Raw genomic sequence first — 19,319 nt, 5'->3', positions numbered from 1 at the left:
CCTTCCTTTCACCTTCCTTCCTTCCCCCTTCCTTCAATTCCTTACTTCCTTCCTTTTTCCTTCTTTTATTTTGTATTCTCATTCATGAGCAAATGACTCGGAATGTCGCACAGGGATCGTTGCGAATTGCCGTCAGCTTTCTGCAATGCCCCTCCACAGGCTCCTTAACGGTGCTCCAAGGACAGCGACCCAGAGTGAGGGCCAGTAGACTCGCTCGCTTTTGCGTCGGCTGTCGCCCAAGGCTCCGCAGCCCGAAATGCTTGAGAGAACTGAATGGGGTCCTTCATGCCGACCACTCCTGACTGCCACAGCCAGAGAGAGGAAGCTTTTAGCATAGGACGAGGCGAAGCCAGAAGAGAAGAAACGTCGACCGCGCAAGAATAGCGTAGGTTTTCCGCTCAAGGTGCCGCCTGCGGGCCCACGACGGCTGTTTACTGCGGGGAGGTTAATGGTGTAGATCGGGCGAGCGACTGGCACTGCGGACCGTCTGATTGCCTCTGACGCGGATTAGAGTGAGCGCGGCTTCGGTGCCGTAAATAACGCCCCGCTCGTTAAGGCGAGGCTAGGGCGCAGGCTTCCGCTCACAGCGGTGGGGGCCGAGATTGATCGAAAGCCGTAACGAAAGCGTAATGCACTTAGACGAATGTGCGTTGGATTGTATGTCAGTATGAATGGAGCCACGTTAGCTGTGCCTTCTTTTTTTTCCTTTGTTGTACACCCAACTGTCCGCTAGAACTTCTTGCGGTCTCGTTACGAGTTTTGTCACTCTGCTAAGCTTGTACGATGGCAACTTTATTCCATCGCACAATTCTTCGCTGCTCGCAACGCTAACTGCGTACCAGCGATAGTTTTCCCAGATTTTCGCTATTTAGGCCTGAGCTCCATGCGCAACGTCCGATGCTGTTCCTCTGTGCCATCTGTGTTGGCAAGAGGCAGCAAGGTTAAAAGAAACTAAAAACAAAAGAAAATCTGGTTGGTGAAGAGAAAGTTCCCAATCTGATTTAGAACAAACGTAGATGTCCTCAGCAGCGAGAAGAATATCTGCTGTTTCTGTGCGTTTCGACACTGCAGCGGCCTTTGTTTCCAAGGCTGTCAAGTGCGTGAGACCAGAGACATGAGTTCTGCAATGGAAATAATGAGCTTCCGTAGTGTGCGCTACCGGCTTCCTGCGATTGTGCAGTCTTCAAGAGGAGATGGAAGGAGTATGCGCGGTCGATAGCGAGCACGACATACTGGAAAAAGAGTAATAAAATAAAATAATGAATAATAATAAAAAGAAAAATAACGGGGTCATGGGTCGCGATACGGTCGTTTCCGACTGACCGACAATAGTACTGAAATCGAGTACGACAGAATCGCACAACACAAAAAAGAATCATATGTAGATGTTCATGTATGTATGAGGACTCGAGCACAACGGGTTACCCGACAATGGAAAGGTCGAGTCTCCGGCAATTTTTTTATTTGGGTGTAGACAAAGTTTTCCTCTGCTGGAGGCGCCTCCATTCATTTCTGCTGTGTTCCCATCACACTTGGTGTAGTCACTCTTGACCAACTCACTCCAGCCTCCTTAACGCAATGTAGGAAATAGAGGTTGTGAGGACAAGAAAGAAAGAAAGAAAGAAAGAAAGAAAGAAAGAAAGAAGGAAAGAAAGAAGAAAGAAAGAAAGAAAGAAAGAAAGAAAGAAAGAAAGAAAGAAAGAAAGAAAGAAAGAAAGAAAGAAAGAAAGAAAGAAAGAAAGAAAGAAAGAAAGAAAGAAAGAAAGAAAGAAAGAAAGAAAGAAAGAAAGAAAGAAAGAAAGAAAGAAAGAAAGAAAGAAAGAAATCCCTTCCCGGCTGTTCAAGCGCTTTTCTTGATTACGCTGAAGAGAAAAAACTGTCTTAGTGTATCGTCTTTTGTCGCTTGTCTTTTATCTTTATATGTTGTGTTGTCATGCAAGTTTAGGAGATCTGAAAAACTTTCGGACAGAAAATAGCAGCGTTCATTAGATACGCGCATCTTCTTACAGGCTGCAGAACGGACGTCCTCGCATCGCTGTCCTTGCGACGGAAGTGTGCAGCGACGTCATCTCGGCACTGAGACCCATTTCCCCATTGATAAAATCAAGAGTTCCAGAGCTGACGATGGAGCCAATCACGCTTACAGACATCTCGCGTGCGATTGCAGTCGTCACTGCCGTGGAGGCTGCGCCAAGTCCTTAATCTCGTTTTTAAGCTATAGCTCATATTAGTTGGTTCTTCAGCTTCACCTTGTCAGCGCCCGCAGCTCACTTGCCGCACCTGGTTAATGTCAAAGTGGAGAGGGGGAGATCTTCCTATTCATTTTTATATCTGAGGAGAAAGAGGGAAGAGAAATATGAATGGAAGCAATGAGCTTCCTAGATGCACGGATGCTCACCGGTGCTGCTGCGACGATTGGTCCAAAGGTCATGTCCTGACCAGGATGGGTCAAGATATTGGCCTATGTTCGGTTTGTCCCCTTGTTTGCCCTGCCCCTTTGGGCACGAACTTGGTTTCTGATACCACAGCCTATGAAACATTTGCCTTACGCACTCGTATCCGTCCTGTGAGCTTTTCTTTCTTTCATCTCACACACCATTAACCTGAACTCAGGATAGCCTGCCTAACATTTAGACCATTTTGGTCTGTGTTTTGGTGCCACAAAAGAAAGCAGAACCGCTTATTTCTCAAGCCCTGGACAACCTTCTAGCATCAATTTGTGAATCTAAGATGCACGTGCCATTGACACTACATTGCGGAGTACGATGCGGCCTGAACTGAACGACTCTCGTCTCTTCACAGATGTGGGAACATCTGAAGTGTCGGGTCGTATGTAACGTCGTGGGTATAATTGTGGTGAAAATCATTAAGTTATTGTCGTAGGCTTTAAGCCTTAGAGCTGAAGTTTTGACATAGGAGATGAAGCCATATGCCCCGAAAAATGAATTACTACCGCAATGAAAACAAAAATGCTAGCATGCAGACTTCTTTCGACTCTAACATAATGCTCGTACTTCGTTTAAAAGCATGTTTGATCATTCTAAAAATAGTGAAACCCAAAAATTATGAGAAGATCGAAGTTATCTTTTTGGAGTAGAATATTTTCCAATTTCAAAACCTTAAACCTAAACGGCGCTTAAAGAGACAAAAACAATGCTAATTAATTGTTTTCTTTTATTTCTGGTTTATGCTTTCAATTCCAGAGTGCTTAAGTTGACCGCATGAAAGAAAATATAAGAGGACGCTTAAGCTTCGACGTTAGAGCAGACGTGAGCACGCCTTCTAAACCAACTCTTATTTCTCCAAATTTTAGCATTGAGTGAGTGGCGCAGAGTTTGGTAAAGAAACATCTTTAGTTAGTTTGGTTTTGTGGGAACGCAAGGCGCAGTATCTGTCTCACTTCTCGGCGGACACGTAGCGTACAGTTACAGTGAACGACATAAAATTGGAGGTACATTTGTCGTCGGTTGGAGTCCCTATCGCAGAGTAGCCTTCACCTTGACTGTCTGCAAAGTGTCTGCAAAGCAGGAAGCGAAGTTATACGACACCAATATGAACGACTAAAAACGAACGGTTGTATCAAAGTTTTGGTCCCAAGTCACGTGCATATTTTTCCCGACAGGTTTTCGTAATTCTGAGTTACGGCGACGCCAACGGCGATGGGGACACTCTTTCGATCGAACAATTTGTATACGCTTCGCGGAAAAAAAAATAATAACCTCTTTAGCACAAATGAACTTACTACACTGCTCCGTTAATGAGCATTTAACAGCACGTCATGTTCCTCAACATGATATGTCGTCGCAATTTACTTTTCTTTAAGCAGACCTAACGATCATCTCCAAAACTGATATTAGTGTCTAGAGTTGTTCACGCCAGGAACTTGCTTTTTGTAGGTGTAGGCTCGACTCTGGGGCTTTGAAAACCACTCCAGATGCCAGCACGAAGTTAGTCGAGCCGTGTAGCAACTCCCCAGCGTTGTATAGGAACTATGACAATGTTCCATGTGTGATAGACGAGCTCAACCTTAAGTTCATTCCCTAGAACTTCATATTTTGCCTGAGCAATATCTACAGTTTTAATGACTCGCTGCAGCTAATTTGTTTCAAACTCCTCAGCTTTGACTATTGCGACAAATTTTATTGTGCTTCAATTACTAGAGTGAAATCCTCTTTTCGCACCTCCACAGCATGACTTTACCTCAATACGTCAAAGGATGGCCGTCTACTAAGAAAATGTTAGCTTAATTTCCAACGAAATTGCAAATGAATAGAGGTTTGCCTCACTTCTTGTCTGGGCTCAGAAGGGCAGCTATAGGCATGTCTGTTACTGGGAACCGTGACAATACTCTCTCCACCTTCAGCGCTTTTTTCTATACCCTCAACATTCGTCTCCTCTTTGTATTCAACGAGCTGCTCGTTCCCGAGACGGGGAACAAGTTGGGCCGAGCAACGCAAACCTAATCACAGAAAGTGACATTCCCTGCACTCACGTTTCGGTCACCTTTGATCCCAGCGGTCTTTTGGCATGCCCTGTGATCCGAGGGCGCCGCGGCGCACTTTCAGCATCGTCTTGGTCGTGGCTGTACGGTCGCCTTTGAAACCGGGGAAAGAGCCTTCCGTATTTGCGCGCCCACTTCGAAAATCTTTATGGGCCAACCCTCGTCCTATTAGCCCTTCTTGTGCCCTCCTCCCCCCTCTTTCACTCTGGCAGATCCCGTTTCGACTCCTTTAAGTGAAGCTACGTAACAACAAACTGGCGATTCAAAGTTTTTCATTTGCGAAACCATGAAACAGTGAATTTAGGAAGCAAATATCCAAGGTTATTCCAATTGTATTCACGCTATATCGTTTTGTGCATTAGCCTTTCATTCGACTTCCTAAAAATGTAGGGACGTCTGAAGTCCTTCCCTTGAGCGATCTTTCAGGCGCATTTAGAAAGTTCTTTAATTCAATTCCAACCGGCTTTCAGAAAGATGGGTCACTCGGGTTCGAAGAACGCGTGGCACTTAGTGAGATTGCATTGTGAGTCGTCCAGTAATTGATTCAGTAACATTGTTTCTTTAAGGTCGTCCTTCAGAATTGAATGGTATAGAACCACGTCGGACAAAAAGAACCGGGCGACTGAGACACATCACTAAAGAGAAATACCCCAGAGAAAGTACCCAGTTACAAAACATATATTCGCCTAATTGACAGCATGGGCATAGTGATTGCGTAGACTTAACGCCAAAGTGATGCTGACGACGCTCTATGCACGGGGGGTTGCGGGTAACTGTACTTACTTGCCTTGATCCCGAGTTATTTCGCTTCACTTTTGGATTGCTTAATATTTCCACGAATAAGGCCAGTGACGACAAGTAGAGCGTAATCTCTACTTCTGAGTTTTAATCCCGCCCCAGAACAAAAAAAAAAAAAAAACAGCTTCCCCGGCCAGGCACTAGAGCAATATGCTATCACCGCAGCCGATCACGCCTCGTGTAAAACACGAACACACTCTCGCTCTGCGCAGTGAACATCGTCATCTAAGTTCCATTTACGCCACTCCTTCCTTTAACCTAAGTAAATTAGCCGTACGCATAAGTCATCTGGGCGAATGCAGGCGAGGTGCGCGAGTGTAGTGTTGGGCGAATCCACAAGACGGCGTTACAGAAGGCCAGGGCATATCGTATGTGTCCACCCGTTTTGAGATCCTGGCCACCGCTACATCACCACCAGGCAGCGTGAATCGAGCAAGCTCATCTCGCTAAAGACAGAGACCATAACCATGCCAGACAGGCTGCCGAGACCGTCAAAAAAACGAGTATCCAGACTAGCCCGTTGCCGATAGGCTTACCAAGTGCGGAAGTGAGCAAAGATCGAAGCGGCAGCAGCAACTGCAGCCGCAGCCGATGGCTCACGCTCGTAAAACTTGATTCAAGGATACTTGAACCTCTACATTTTTTTTAGATCTTCAAGCATGCGAAAGCAACATAATCAAATAGGCGACGTTTTTGCTCTGGTAGTATTTCTCAGCGTTGTCGTTTTACATGTAGCTCCGGATTTTTAGATTAATTTGAAATAGTGCAAACGTGAAAATTCAGTAAAAATCTCCGATTCATGGTCAAGCCTCCCTGGCTCTCCTTCCTCAGCTAGCGAAATATAATCATTTTCTTGTCTTTTCTGCTTTTTCTGCTGCACAGTTCTTTTCCTACCTTAGGCCTCGTTATTTATTTTCTATGATCAGCTCAATTTTTATGTTTATTTACTTTTTTGGAAGGGGGGGGGGGGGGGTAGAAGCGTAAAAGGCTGCTTACCATCTAACTAACGCAAACGTAAATATCGTGGAGCAGCAGTTCCACCCCTATATAGTTTTTCAGAAATCCGTAGGGAGCATCATGATTGTTGATTTCATTGCTTGCCGCTCCCTTCGCTGATGATTTCTCAGCATCGTGAAAAATACAGAGCAGTCAACAACAGCGAGAATTGTCCTCGTCGCTTTCTAGCACAACAGTAGCGTTGCAACGCAGTCAGTGAAGGCTGGCAGCGGACAACAGAGACTGATTAAGCCTGCGGTGAATCACCCCGCTTGTTTTGAATACAGCTTCCTACACTGCATTCGGTTCAGACATGGCTGTATTTATGTGGTTATTTGTATACTGATCCAATGTCATTCCAGGAGACAAGGCTGAAGTCAATCTTCATCTCTGCGATAACGTTCTGTTGCAACATGGCCGGTTTTTTTTTTTCGCTTTTTCTTTGATATTCACATCCTTTATCATTACTTGAATTTTTCGCCATTCCGCGAAAGTACCGCCGAACTTCGAAAGCTTCATCGGCCCAACCCGCTTCTCTCATCAGACAACGCTACCTTACCCATGAAGTTACGGTCCTACGCAGCTCTGTCCACCGTGATGTCATCTAACCGTCTGGACCTGAGCCAGAGTTTTCACCCCTTAGTGACAAAGAGTGCCAACGGCTCCCTTCACGCTCGCATGTGACCTGGCTATCCCTCTCCCTCTCAGCTACTTCTACGGCAGCCGCGCTTCCGTATTTACATTACCTGGCCCCGAGCTGCACGACGTCCTAGCCGTGTGACGTGATTGGGAGCGCCCTGATTACGGCTGTCTCGCTGCTGCTCATCAGTGCAAGTGACGCGTGCTCCATTTCGGACACGCACGACATAGGCAGGGCACTGACGGGTGCGAAAAAAGAAGGACGCAAAGGCAAACACACGTGGGGGAAGAAAAAAGATGAGGAAGAAAGGGAAATAAATGAGCGAGAAACAAGACAAGCGAATGGCGTTGAAGGATTTTGCGTTTTTCTTCCCTTCCTGTCCTGCGGTGAAGGCCTCCCAGGCACTGCTCCGCTTTATGAAAAATCACAGGCCTAATCGAAAGACTATGAGTTTGCTTTTATGTTAAGTGATATGACTGTGACGTGATGTGATGTGACATGTCTGTGATGTGACTGCACTAACTCAACCATCCCTCTCTCACAACTTTTATATCCACTCACCCCCTTCCCCCAGTGCAGGGTAGCAAACCGGTTGCTTTTACGAGTTAACCTCCCTGCCTTTCCTCCTCATCTTCCTCCTCCTACCCTTCCTGTCGGCACACTTTGTCAAGCTGCCATGCAAACGTTTTCATGGCGGTGATGTACAATATGTAAAAAATATAACTGCAGATCCGGACATAAGTAAACGGAGCAAGATTTTCCCGCTCAAATTGAAATCACGTCTTCTGCACTGGGGATAAGAAAACAATATTTGTCTCAGTGAAAGGTCACTGGTGTCTACCACCGGTTCGCACATACCACGACTGCCAGTTTCAATTATTCAACGCGTAAAAAATGTTAGAAGAAAATAGCGTTCTCTGTTTAATTTGGTCCGCATATGTACATAGCAAAGCGCTTGTGGAAAAGTCGGGTGTTGAAAGAAAACATCGCTTACCAACACCGCAGCTGCGAGAGCTGTTCAAGGGCAGACATGTATATATACTGCCTGAGACATTTTAAAGGTTCTTACAAAGTGCAATACATGACCGGAAAAGCAACAACTGAATAATGTAGCCTACGAAATTCTAGATTGCAAAGAGGTTGCCAGTGATGACCGTGTAGGGGGCACAGCAGGTAGTTTTACACTCTTACACTATGAAACCTCTCCTGGTCAAAAGCCACTTGCCTTAATTATTGCCTTTTCCTGGCAAGCCTCTTTCCCATAGGCAGAGAGTTGCTCTGTGCGGTTTGTGTTTAACGCAGCTGTCATTTCAGCGGCACCACGTTGCTTTTTTTTATTTTTAAGAAGAAACTGTTCGCATCCAATCCTTGAACAATTACCGAGTTGCATAGGCTGTGTCGAAGACTGGCTTGATCGCTTTGCAAGCATTCTACCTCATGTAACATCGGGTATCTGGCCGCTGGCTTCTTACACTAATGATTCAAGCACCACTTCGATTCCTTGAAGCATTTGTGTTTAAAGTCGCCGTCTCCTGTAAAACACGCATAGCACAAGTCAATACCAATTAAGGATCGGATCACATGTGCCTTTATCCTTAGTTTTGTGGCACGCGATTTGCTTTCTAAAAGTGCGAAAATATTTCACTTCTTGCTACCTTGCTATTATCCAGCTTCTTTTCTTTGATGTCACCTTTGTATCTCGCACTATTAAATCTCGAGGCTCACAGTCAAGGCAGATGCTAAAAAACGTGGCTGACGCCTACAGTTTGCTCAACAGCTTTCTGGCGATTATTAGCTAGAGCACGCGCTTACTTTTTTTTTTCGACTTCAAGGGTGTCACATTTGATTATTGTTGAGCACAAGTTAAAAGACTGGAGTACCTGGCTACTAATCACTGCGCCCATGCACTTCCGGTTTTCTTCGGTGAAGCTGCAAGTTACACATTCGTGCCTTCAAATATACAGAAAATATTTAGGCCATGAAAGCTATCTTAAAATTCAAGTTCATCTGAAAATTCCTGCAAACACTTTGGGGACGCGAAGATCATCCGTAAGGAAAATCAAAACATTATAACATTAAAGGACAAAAACACGTAAGTTATGAAGATCCACGCTTAAGAATTATTTTTTTATTGATGACACATTTATCGAAAGAGTACACTTAATTTAAACTTGAATTAAATATTTGTTTCTGCCAAAGTGTATACCTCCTGTACATTCCAATTGTTTACTATGCAATTGTTTTGCATGCATGTTTTGTTGTCAGGGTTATCAACATTTGTAAGGATCAAATCTACATAAATAATCAGTCCGTAAAACTTTAATTATGTGCATAAATCTTGTAGTTCTCGATCTAAATTTATTACCTCTCATATATTAAGATAGAGAGAAACTGTCAGCCCTAACGAAATATAATATAGGGAAGGAAGAAAGAATTACTCGCTTTCAAGCATCACCGCTGTTTAGAAAGTAGGCAGAAATTAGGAGTTAATTTCAGTCAATTATCCAGTTGGGCTAAGTGCCAACTCTCTTATCTGATAATTTAGACATACGTTCAAAGAGTGTTCATCATCTAGCTAGTGGGCACGCACAGGTAAATAGGAGGTTTACGGTCCATGCGAAAGTTCCTAGGCACCTGGCTGCCAGCTGCGTTGTAACAGGCGAATATCTAGGCTCAACAACTTAATAAATCTCCTAACTTCAAAACAAGATTACCACAGCACAGCAAGCAAGTCCTATAACTGCTTCTTTTGTATCTCGAGCACAACTGTTTTTCTGACTTCTAAACAGAAGGCTTTAGAATATGCCCGTTAATACCAGTACATGTTCTATGTAAAGCAAAGGGCTTGATTACGTCACTAATTTCCATAACTGAAGTCCCGGCGTACACAAACTTGACTAAGTGACACGCTAAACCATACCTGTTTTAACAGCTATCTCAACACGCGGCAAATAAAGCACTCCCCCATCTCTCCCCTCCTAACCGCATTACTAACCTAAAATGCAAGAACATTTCACGACCTTTCGGGTCTTTATTCAACAATACTTCTCGAGTCGTTCACCGAAACTGTTTTGCATTTCTATGGACAATAAAAACAGTTCAGACAGCCTCACCTTGGGCCGAAATGTCTGCTCACCCCATCAGGATTTGTCGTAAAACAGGAAAAAACAAAAAACTATCAGTACGATAATCAAATTACCGACTCGACCCAAGTTGCGAGTGTATCAACTTTTGTTTTTATCCCCTTTCGCTTTCCTTATCTTTTCTGCGAGCTATTCAAAGTAACCTTTACAGCGTAATGGCTCAGCTCTTTTGGAACGTGTGGTCATATGTAGCTTTCTCGTCCTTTTGATAGCCAGGCAATGTGTACATGTTTACCAGGGCCGCACTCTTATCAGGGTAGAAGTAATGAAAAAAGAGCTTCATTGCTAGCGTTTACGACTCCCTGGACGCTCGTGACAAGGAATAAAAGATTCTTACCACTGATTTTTGGTCCAGGGTGCTACATTTACGGGGTGATGCCTGTCGCATTTCGTAGCGTGGAATCATTAATTCGTACCTGCGAGACAGGCAACAATTTTCCACTCAGCGTTAGGCGATGCGTTCGTCTAAATTAAGGCTGACGGAACGGTGAGAGAGGGGAGAGAGAGAGCTACAAATGCTGGAGCTACATTTGAAGTGATTTGTCAAGCCAGTGCGATTATTGGTTAAGCAGCTCTGTGGATTTGGAAAGGCTGGCGCACGTCAGGAAAAGCATGTCCCGCATTGTAGAGATGTTACATATTGAACCAGCGAAATCCACAGAAACACTCTGTGTCTGCCTTTCACTTTTTGCATATGTTAGATTCGCGCCAACTTTCCTAAATAGTCACCTTGTAGAGATTTTGTAGCACGAAGTTTCGTGCGTCCATGTTTGTTGCAGATCGCCTTACAACGTCTTTTTTTTTTCTCTCTCTCTCTTTCAATTTGTAACTTATCATCGGCTCCCAGATAGCGTCGCACCTACAGTTGAAACTGCAGTTTTCTGTGCTTTTGCATTGTTATTGATTTAACAGAGATAACCGCTGTGAGTTTTTACAATGTTATTTTCTTTTTCTCCTTTTCGTATTTGTTAGCTAGTTCAGTGACCTTTACCTATAGGATATGGCATCTGGTATATATTACAAATCAAGAGTGTTTCTCGAAGTAATTATATCTTAGATTAATCAGGCACAACGGCATCCCAGCCAGTTCTTGAAACACCTGCACGGATGATTACATACGAAAGAAAATATTTTTCTTTTTATTTATTTATTTATTTATTTTTTGTGCTTTGAGAATTGAACAAAGTCTAGGCACTAAAGAAGACAGCTAATCTTCCTTGTTTTATTTCATATCTGGTCGCAAGCATTACCTCTTAATTTCATGGTACTTCTTTACCTCGGAACGTGTCTAGACAGGGGGAAGGTTCGAGCTCGAGATAATTTGAAAGCGGCGCACGCCCCAGCGTCCAGGCGAATTTCAACACACGCTCATAGCAATGGCGGTCAGCTTAAGACTAAGGCCGATGTTGAGGCTAGACCATACCAGCAGCGGCGACTGCGGATGGTGCTGCGGCCCGAGTCCCATTCGCCGCGTTCTTACTCCCTTGCACAGAATTCAGCGACTTTCTCTAAAACATACCTGTTGTAAGGAGAAGCCACCTTCTAGTTTCAGAACTGTTAGTGGAAACAATTCGCGTAAGTGTAGCTGATTAGTTAAACCTCTTTTTCCCCCTAAACCAGCAACGGTAGCTCAGTGGTTAAGGCGTTCGGCTACTAAACCGGAAGTACCCGGGTTTAAATCCGACCACGGCGGCCTCATATTGATGGAGGCAAAACCTAAAGGCGTTCGTGTGCTGTGCGATGCCCGTGTACTTTAAAATGTCCAGGTGGTCTGAATTATTACGTTGCTCTCCACTACAAGAGGATTGTATGTAACTCATTCTTTATCGCTACAACATACAAGTGCGAGTACAAGTAGCATTGACCGATATATAGCATGTAAATGCATCAATCAGGAGCGTCTGGGGAACATACAGCAGTGCTCTTTTCTGAATGCATCGAAAGTTCGATCAGATATCAAACTCAATCAGGTTCGAAGGCAAAACTCAAAGGCGTTCGTGTGCTGTGCGATGTCCGGGCACTTTACAAATACCCAGGTGGTCGGAATTATTACGTTGCCCTCCACTACAACTTCTTTCTCTCTTCCTTCTTTCACTCCCGCATTCCTCCCTTTCATTCCGACGTGGTCCAAGTGCCCACATAGAAGTGTGAGATACAGCAGTGCTCCTTTCCTCTAAACCATTTCACATTTGCATTTCTCTCAAAGTGTTTGGGCTCCCGACCAATTTTCAGCTTTGAATAAATTCCCTTTGCAGTCAGGGATTTCTGCGAGGTTACATGAAAGGATTATGGTACAGGAAGTATGCGTACTTCGTAATCAATGTTTTGCGCGAGGTTGCATGAAGCGAATATGCTGCAGCAAAATATCGGGCAGCCTTGAAATTCGATCTTCAAATATCCTTATTTTTCCAGACAGTTTTTAAAGTAAACAATGATCCAGTTCAGTTTACCAGAAGTTTCGTTATCTGCGCAACATGTTCAAAAGTACGTTCTTTTGTGCAGGTCATAAAGGAGGTGACCACACTCCAGCACCGTCAACAATCGGTAAGAGCAGGCTACCTCGTCTTGCTTTCTAAAAGTAAATATCATTGCTAACTACAAAAAGAACAATAGAGGTTCAGAGTTTCAAGAGTCAGACCGGTTCTTCAGTCATGGCGGAAGATTCCCTAGCGTCTGTGTTTCAAATCAGATTCAATGCAACTCTGTTGTGAATGATTTTTTTCGGCTGTTTCAAATGAAGTTGTTCTTCGGAGCTGCATTCTAGGGCGTATGCAGGGCGTATACGTGCGGTTGGGCAGAAATGGATGAGCTCTACCAAAACGAAAATTATTCGCACTTTTTTTCTCCCTACACTTTGTGAGAAAGTAAAGGGGACGGGAAGGGGAGGGGGTGAGGGTGAGACATATCCGAACTAATAATTTCACAATTGTTCTATATCACAAATGAACGTTACGCTGGCAGAAAAGGGTTCCCACTAAAAGTTACCCGGAAGAAGAAGAGAGGAGAAGGAGGAGGAGGAGGAGGCTGTAAGTGTCCTACCGCAGTCAAGGCCAACACCTGTAACGAGGTAGCACCTGCAACACCTGTAGCAAGAACCACACCTGTAACTGTGGTAACGAAGAACAACACAACTAGGAATAGCCACCAAGCACAACTTCATTAAGGAGCTCCCAAACCGGCGGCTTCTACGGCAGCAAAGGTGGCGAACAGAGTATCGGGGCAAATGGAGTGGCACCATCATGAAAACGGTGACGTAGTGCCTGAACATCCTCTTACGTCGCCGTCGCCTGGTCGTATCCGGAGGCGTGGAGAAAGAAGAATCCCCACTAGGATCAGTGAAATAATATTGCCGGAATAAATTGTAATCATTATTTGTTGCTGCCAACAACCACCAACGTGCGCCTGACCACTTTGCTTGCAAAGCGCAGAACGACCTATGTAATGCCACGAAGATTTGCTGTGCTTATTTTCGTAAGGTTAAAGTCGCCGGGCGCATCTTCATCACTTTCTTCATAGTGCAAGATGTGCCGACGTTTCTTTTTTTCTTTTTTTCGAATGTCTGCTGCCATTCGCGTCTGTTTCTATATTGTTCCGTATTGTTCTAGTTCCTTGGGAGGCTTTACAGCGATGTTTCTCTGCCGACTTTAAATTCGGCGCTTGAGGGAGCCACGGTCATCCGCAGTTCGACAATAGCCGAGCATCACATCCGCCAAGTCGCTTAGTCCTTTCTCGGGAGCAAGTCGGCTCATTAAAGAGTTTTCTTCGTGTTTTTGTTTGTTTGTTTGTTTGTTTGTTTTTATTTATTTTTTGCTATATTATTTTCACCGCTATATGACAATATAACGCAGGCTCTACATCTGTTCTTCATGAACGATGTGCACTTATATTTTAATCCAGAGTTCCTCAAATGGGGGTCCGCGAAGCGACTTTCATGAGTCCGCAAAAACCCAGGCCCACAAAAACAAAGGTCGCGTGATAGCTCTGGCCAGGCTAGACTTTGAGAAGAGCGTATTGCCGGGCTAGTTGGTGATCCATTGGGTAAAAAATTGCGCAAAAAAACACAAAGGACAAAGAAGAACACATAAGACGTGTGACAAGCGCTAACTACCAACTCTTTATTCAAGCCGAAGACACAGCTTATATATGAAAAAATCGAGCATGCGCAGGAGGGGGCAGATAAAACAGTAGCAGTCAACACAAAAACATGTCAAGAAAGGCACATTCCGCCGAGTACATGTGTACAGACGTATCGCTAACACAACGATCGGATAGCTTATCGATATGATATGCCTCTAATAGAAGTCTAGCCTTATAATTCCCACTTCTGCCCAGAATCGTCGTCTTCCCAAATCCTGCCCTACACTTACAAGAGGCAATGTGCCGCACAAGGTTGGCGTTTTCATCTTTAACTTCAACGTTTCGAGCATGCTCCCTCAACCGGTCATTGACACAGCGGCCAGTTTGTCCAACATATGAGGCACCACAAGAGAGGGGGATTCGGTAAACCACTCCCACTGCACAGTTCACATAGGGTGACACGTGTTTTTTGCTGCAACCCCCGCCGGCACACCCAGTGATGCGTGGGCAAAGCTTAGAAAGCTTGTTGGGTGCTGTAAACACCAGGGGCACGTTGTGCCTGCCCGCAACTTTTCTAAGGTTGTGTGACAAACGGTGAACATAGGGCACCGCAACCGGCTTGGAAGGAAGGGGTTCAGCTCTTCTTCGGGTGCCCTTCTCTTTTTGCAGGATGGCCTCAGCTACAGCTGGGCAGTAGTGGGAATTATAAGGCTAGACTTCTATTAGAGGCATATCATATCGATAAGCTATCCGATCGTTGTGTTAGCGATACGTCTGTACACATGTACTCGGCGGAATGTGCCTTTCTTGACATGTTTTTGTGTTGACTGCTACTGTTTTATCTGCCCCCTCCTGCGCATGCTCGATTTTTTCATATATAAGCTGTGTCTTCGGCTTGAATAAAGAGTTGGTAGTTAGCGCTTGTCACACGTCTTATGTGTTCTTCTTTGTCCTTTGTGTTTTTTTGCGCAATTTTTTACCCAAAGGCTAGACTTTGTTCTGCAGTGTGAAAAGCGCGGAAGTTCAAACAAGGCTTTAGTTTCTCAAAGGGAAAGAAGCGCGAAGAATGCGGAGACGAAGCGCGCGCGAGAGACAGAGGGAGGGAGATAGAGCCTTTTCGGCGTTTGTTGTCGGAATCGGTGAAACTCGAGCTCTGCCTGCACTGCTGGGCGGCCGACGAGCGAACGTCGCGTTGGGAGCAGTCGGGCCATTCCAGAGCCATGCATGCCACCGACGCGTCGCCTCTCCCCCTGCCTCCTCTGCAGGGCAGTGGTGCGCTAGCTTATGAATTGCGCGTTTTTTAGAGGCCAGTTAGGCTTAACTCAATCACAACTGCGTGACCTGCTACCAGAATTGCGGCAGCATTCCGAACAATCAGTCCGAACAAGCAGCAGCCCGAACTGCCGGAACATCGAGATTTTCTGATTTAGCTTATTGCGTGTGTTCCTGACTGCCACAGTCGTGTAGTGGTTAATTTTGTAAAAGAGCTTTAAATTGACGCAAGAAACATAAATGGCCGTAAAAGGCAGTAGACTGTCCTTTTAAGGAATGATATTATTCTACAGAAGCCTCGTGCAGACAACGTGTGTTTAATCGCACCCCACACGCCATTCTGCAATATTTGTGCTAAATGCGAACGAGGTTCGAACAGCTAATTTAAAAAAAAAATTAAAAAACATGTCCGATTCAATGCAGGACATCATCTTTTGTTTCTTTCTGCTCATTACTTTGCAGCTTCGGGCTTCTTTCAGAACTCTTGAGTTGTTTGCCTCTCTCTGTTTGCATTCAGTGCGCCACTGATGCTCTCGGACATCACTCTTATTATATGACAGCCCACACATACACCACCGTCTATTCAGCGTGAGTCCCGCAAACATTCTAGAAATAATGCCTCTACAGCTCCGAAAAGTCAACAGTCGGAAGTTTAAATCCACGCGGGTGATTGGTTCTGGAAATTGTGGGCGAGGTAGCGCTTTATATTTTTATCCCCACACTGAAAGCTTTCTTAAACCACTAAACATAAATGGCATCCGAGACTAATACTTTGCCGCTTTGTATTTGCTCTGCGATGCAACCTCTTCAGCGTCGTTTCATCTTCTTACCTTATTTCAAAAGAACTGTAAACAGCGCTGTGCAGTGTACGCCCCCAACTAATAACGGCGATCTATTCTACTTTGAAGTTCTTGGCGGAGTTTCATATCTTTCCTTCTTCCGTTTTCATTTTTCCGACGCTAATCATTTCCAAGGATGCGGTGCTCTTCTTCCAGTAAGCACGTGTCAGTATTACATGGCTCAAAAGGCTCAAGGAAGAGCTTTCGCAAGCCTGTATAATATCTACCTCCTCATCTCACAGATTTTGAGGAGGTGGGCATATATATTATATCTCTGTCAACATTCGCTGCATTTGAGGAACACGCGAGTCTGTAGACCGTTATAAAGTTTTCGAAAGCGGTCGCAAAGTTTGGTGTGAAGCTCCGAACAGCTTCCACCGTCGTAAGGCACAGGCGCAATATCCGCGCCATACTTTGAGCCTTCGGTTTCGATATGAGGGGGAGTTTGTTCTTTTTTAATATAAGATACATAGCGCTCGCGCCAAATTTTTTTTTTTTTTTTTTTTATCGAAGAACCTGGCCCTGTTCGTCCAAGCAGCACTCTCTTCGCTAAGAATTCATCCCCATCCACTCGCTGAATTCGTGCTCTTATGCTTTGTCTAAATCTGTCCGCATTCAAAATTTTCAGGCATAAATTAGTGCCGCCTTAAAACTTGGTTCTCAGTTTTAAAGGGCATAAATTTGATATGAATGCCCAGTCTCTCTTCTTTTTTTTTTTTTTTTTCATGTCGCAGTAAATTAAACGATAGGGGAGAGTTGAACGGGAAGGACAAACACAGTCCTAAAATCCAACAATTTCGTTAAGAAAACTCACAAATACTGCATGCTGCATTGCCTAGTCATTCAAAAAGTGTGCTTGTGAGTGTGGTAACAAAGGCAAGCAAGTAATTTTGTTTGAAAACTGCAGGGTGGGAAGAGGGCAGTGGCTTGACTTAAACACCGCTGACACGTTCTCAACGTCACGTGCCTAATTAATGCAAATGGAAGCGCCGGACGTCTTTCTTTGAAAGCAAAGAATCATTTTTCACCCAGTTTCACTCTCGTGGGTACGACAGTATGAAAGCCAAACCGGTAGCAACCTTAGGTAGCTGTTGAATTAACTCTTCGGTGGTCTAGTTCGTGCTGCACTGAAAGATGGCTGTACTTCTTGTCTGTATATTTAAAACGTGATTATACTTACGAACGCGCCGCTCCCCGATTGTAGGTTCTTGATCGCGCTTCTACAGAGGAAGCAAGCCTGCCCCGGTTTTAGAGATGTGAGAAAGCAGCTGCGAGCTCGAGTGTTGTTTAGCGTAACAGCCCGTGAAACTGCACGAAGTTTTTTGGCAGTCTTTGTTGCTTGAAGTCGCATCTCTATTTTGTGCATACTCTTCGGCACGCTTTGTTGTTATATCTTGCTTAGTTTCGTCTGTCCCTCCAAGTGTCGTCTTCCTCAGTCTCCATGTCAAGTGGACGTCATCCGCCAAGTCTTATTTCAAATCCCCATTTCGTCTACCCCTTCTCAGCAACATCTCGTGTCGGTACTGATCTCTGCAAGGCAAGGATAGAACAGTTAGAGAAGGCAGTGCCTTGCTTTCATTTTGGCAAAAAATAACAAAATCAGTTATATTCACTCATTTGGGGACCTTGTCAGCGGACAGTGCACACAGCTACCATTTTCGTGGATGCGCAAGTAATGACGAAATGTCAGTGGCCTCCAGATTGGTCTACTCGTCATGATTTCATGAGAACTTAAGTTTAGGTTCTGACAAGCTACTGCCGGGATTAGGTTTGAGGATTGCGTTGATCAATGCTCCGCCGCAGCTACAATTAAATGTGCATTAAGACCCACAATCGAGGAAATTTCTGTCTCCTGACAAATTTACGCCACCATACACACAATATCCTACAATATATAACTGCTGATGTCACTATAATTAGTCCGGATCTCACTCTTGAAGGAAATTTAGAAGACGGAAACCCTCCTTCCTACACGACTGACTTTAGTGCGAGTAAACTGTGTTCTTTAGTGAACAGTGTGTGCTTCTACCCTCTTGGAGAAAGCGAGAAAAACACACCTTCAAACGCTGTATTCTGGAGAGCACATGAAATTATGCTCTATATCCGCACACACTGCACATACGAATTATAGCTGAGACTATGCCAGGCACGCCTTATACATAACGCGATGTGGTGAGGTAAAGTTGCATGGTACGATTTTAGTCATTTGATCATGTAGCGGCGAGTGTGGAAACGTATGATCATTAGTCTCAGGTCTCTTCAATGTCATAATGATACCAAGCACTCCCGCTGCCTCTTTCTACGTTGTAAAAAAATTAATTGCATATTTTCACGCGGTCAACTCCGAACTCCCACGTGCTACAGAACCAGTACCGCCACAGTACGATGAGACCGTGTCAGCGCAAGACATGCGGCATCATGACACCCCCCCCCCCCCCCCCCCACACACACACAGTACAAAAGTAAGAAAAGAACAATTGACAATGATTTCACGAGAAGTCGAAATTTTTATTGGGTCCCTTTAATTATCTCCTCCAATATCATTATTAATCAAAAGATAACGCTAAAAAAACGACCACTTGTAATTCATCTAAATGCCACTAAAGGATGTAGGTCGCTCCTCGATTAGTGTTTTATAGTCGGAATGACTAAGGATAGGTGCATATGAGAAATTACTCAAACGAAAAGGACACCAGAACTACGAAGTGCTTGAGTGAACAGAGAGTTCGTTCAATTAGTTTCCGCTAATTCCACGCATATGTTTTATTGTTGCGGCTGTGCAGCATGTTCACCGTTCTTTGTCTTTCGATGCACCACAGCTTGAAAATGCGAGTCAAAATGTCCCAGTATCGAGGCTATTGATAGTCTAATCTGAGAGGAAACACCGGGTCTGGAGAAGCTGTACAAAGTCGATCACACTCGTCTAGAGCGCTCGAGTGGTGTTCTGTGGTTGAAGTAAAGTGAAATTCTGAAGTAGATGCGGACGTTAAAGGTTAGTATTTGTGCTCTAGCACAACTTCAATGTCATAAGAAGCGTGTAAGCACGAGCGCAT

General features: G+C 44.5%; 1 protein-coding gene across 2 annotated transcripts in view; it reads left to right on the top strand.

Annotated features, from left to right (window-relative positions):
* LOC146199426 (calcitonin gene-related peptide type 1 receptor-like) overlaps positions 1-19,319 on the top strand; it is a 172,001-nt gene that overhangs the window by 51,174 nt on the left and 101,508 nt on the right. For both annotated transcript variants that reach the window (XM_084594910.1, XM_084594911.1), the window contains exon 2: positions 12,581-12,622. The gene's annotated coding sequence lies outside the window, so the exon portion shown is untranslated. The remainder of the gene's footprint in view (positions 1-12,580; positions 12,623-19,319) is intronic.

This window comes from Amblyomma maculatum, chromosome 2 (genome assembly GCF_055883805.1).
Source record: "Amblyomma maculatum isolate TAMU_Amacu chromosome 2, ASM5588380v1, whole genome shotgun sequence".
Lineage (NCBI taxonomy): Eukaryota > Metazoa > Arthropoda > Arachnida > Ixodida > Ixodidae > Amblyomma > Amblyomma maculatum.
This window is presented reverse-complemented; position numbering and strand designations above follow the sequence as displayed.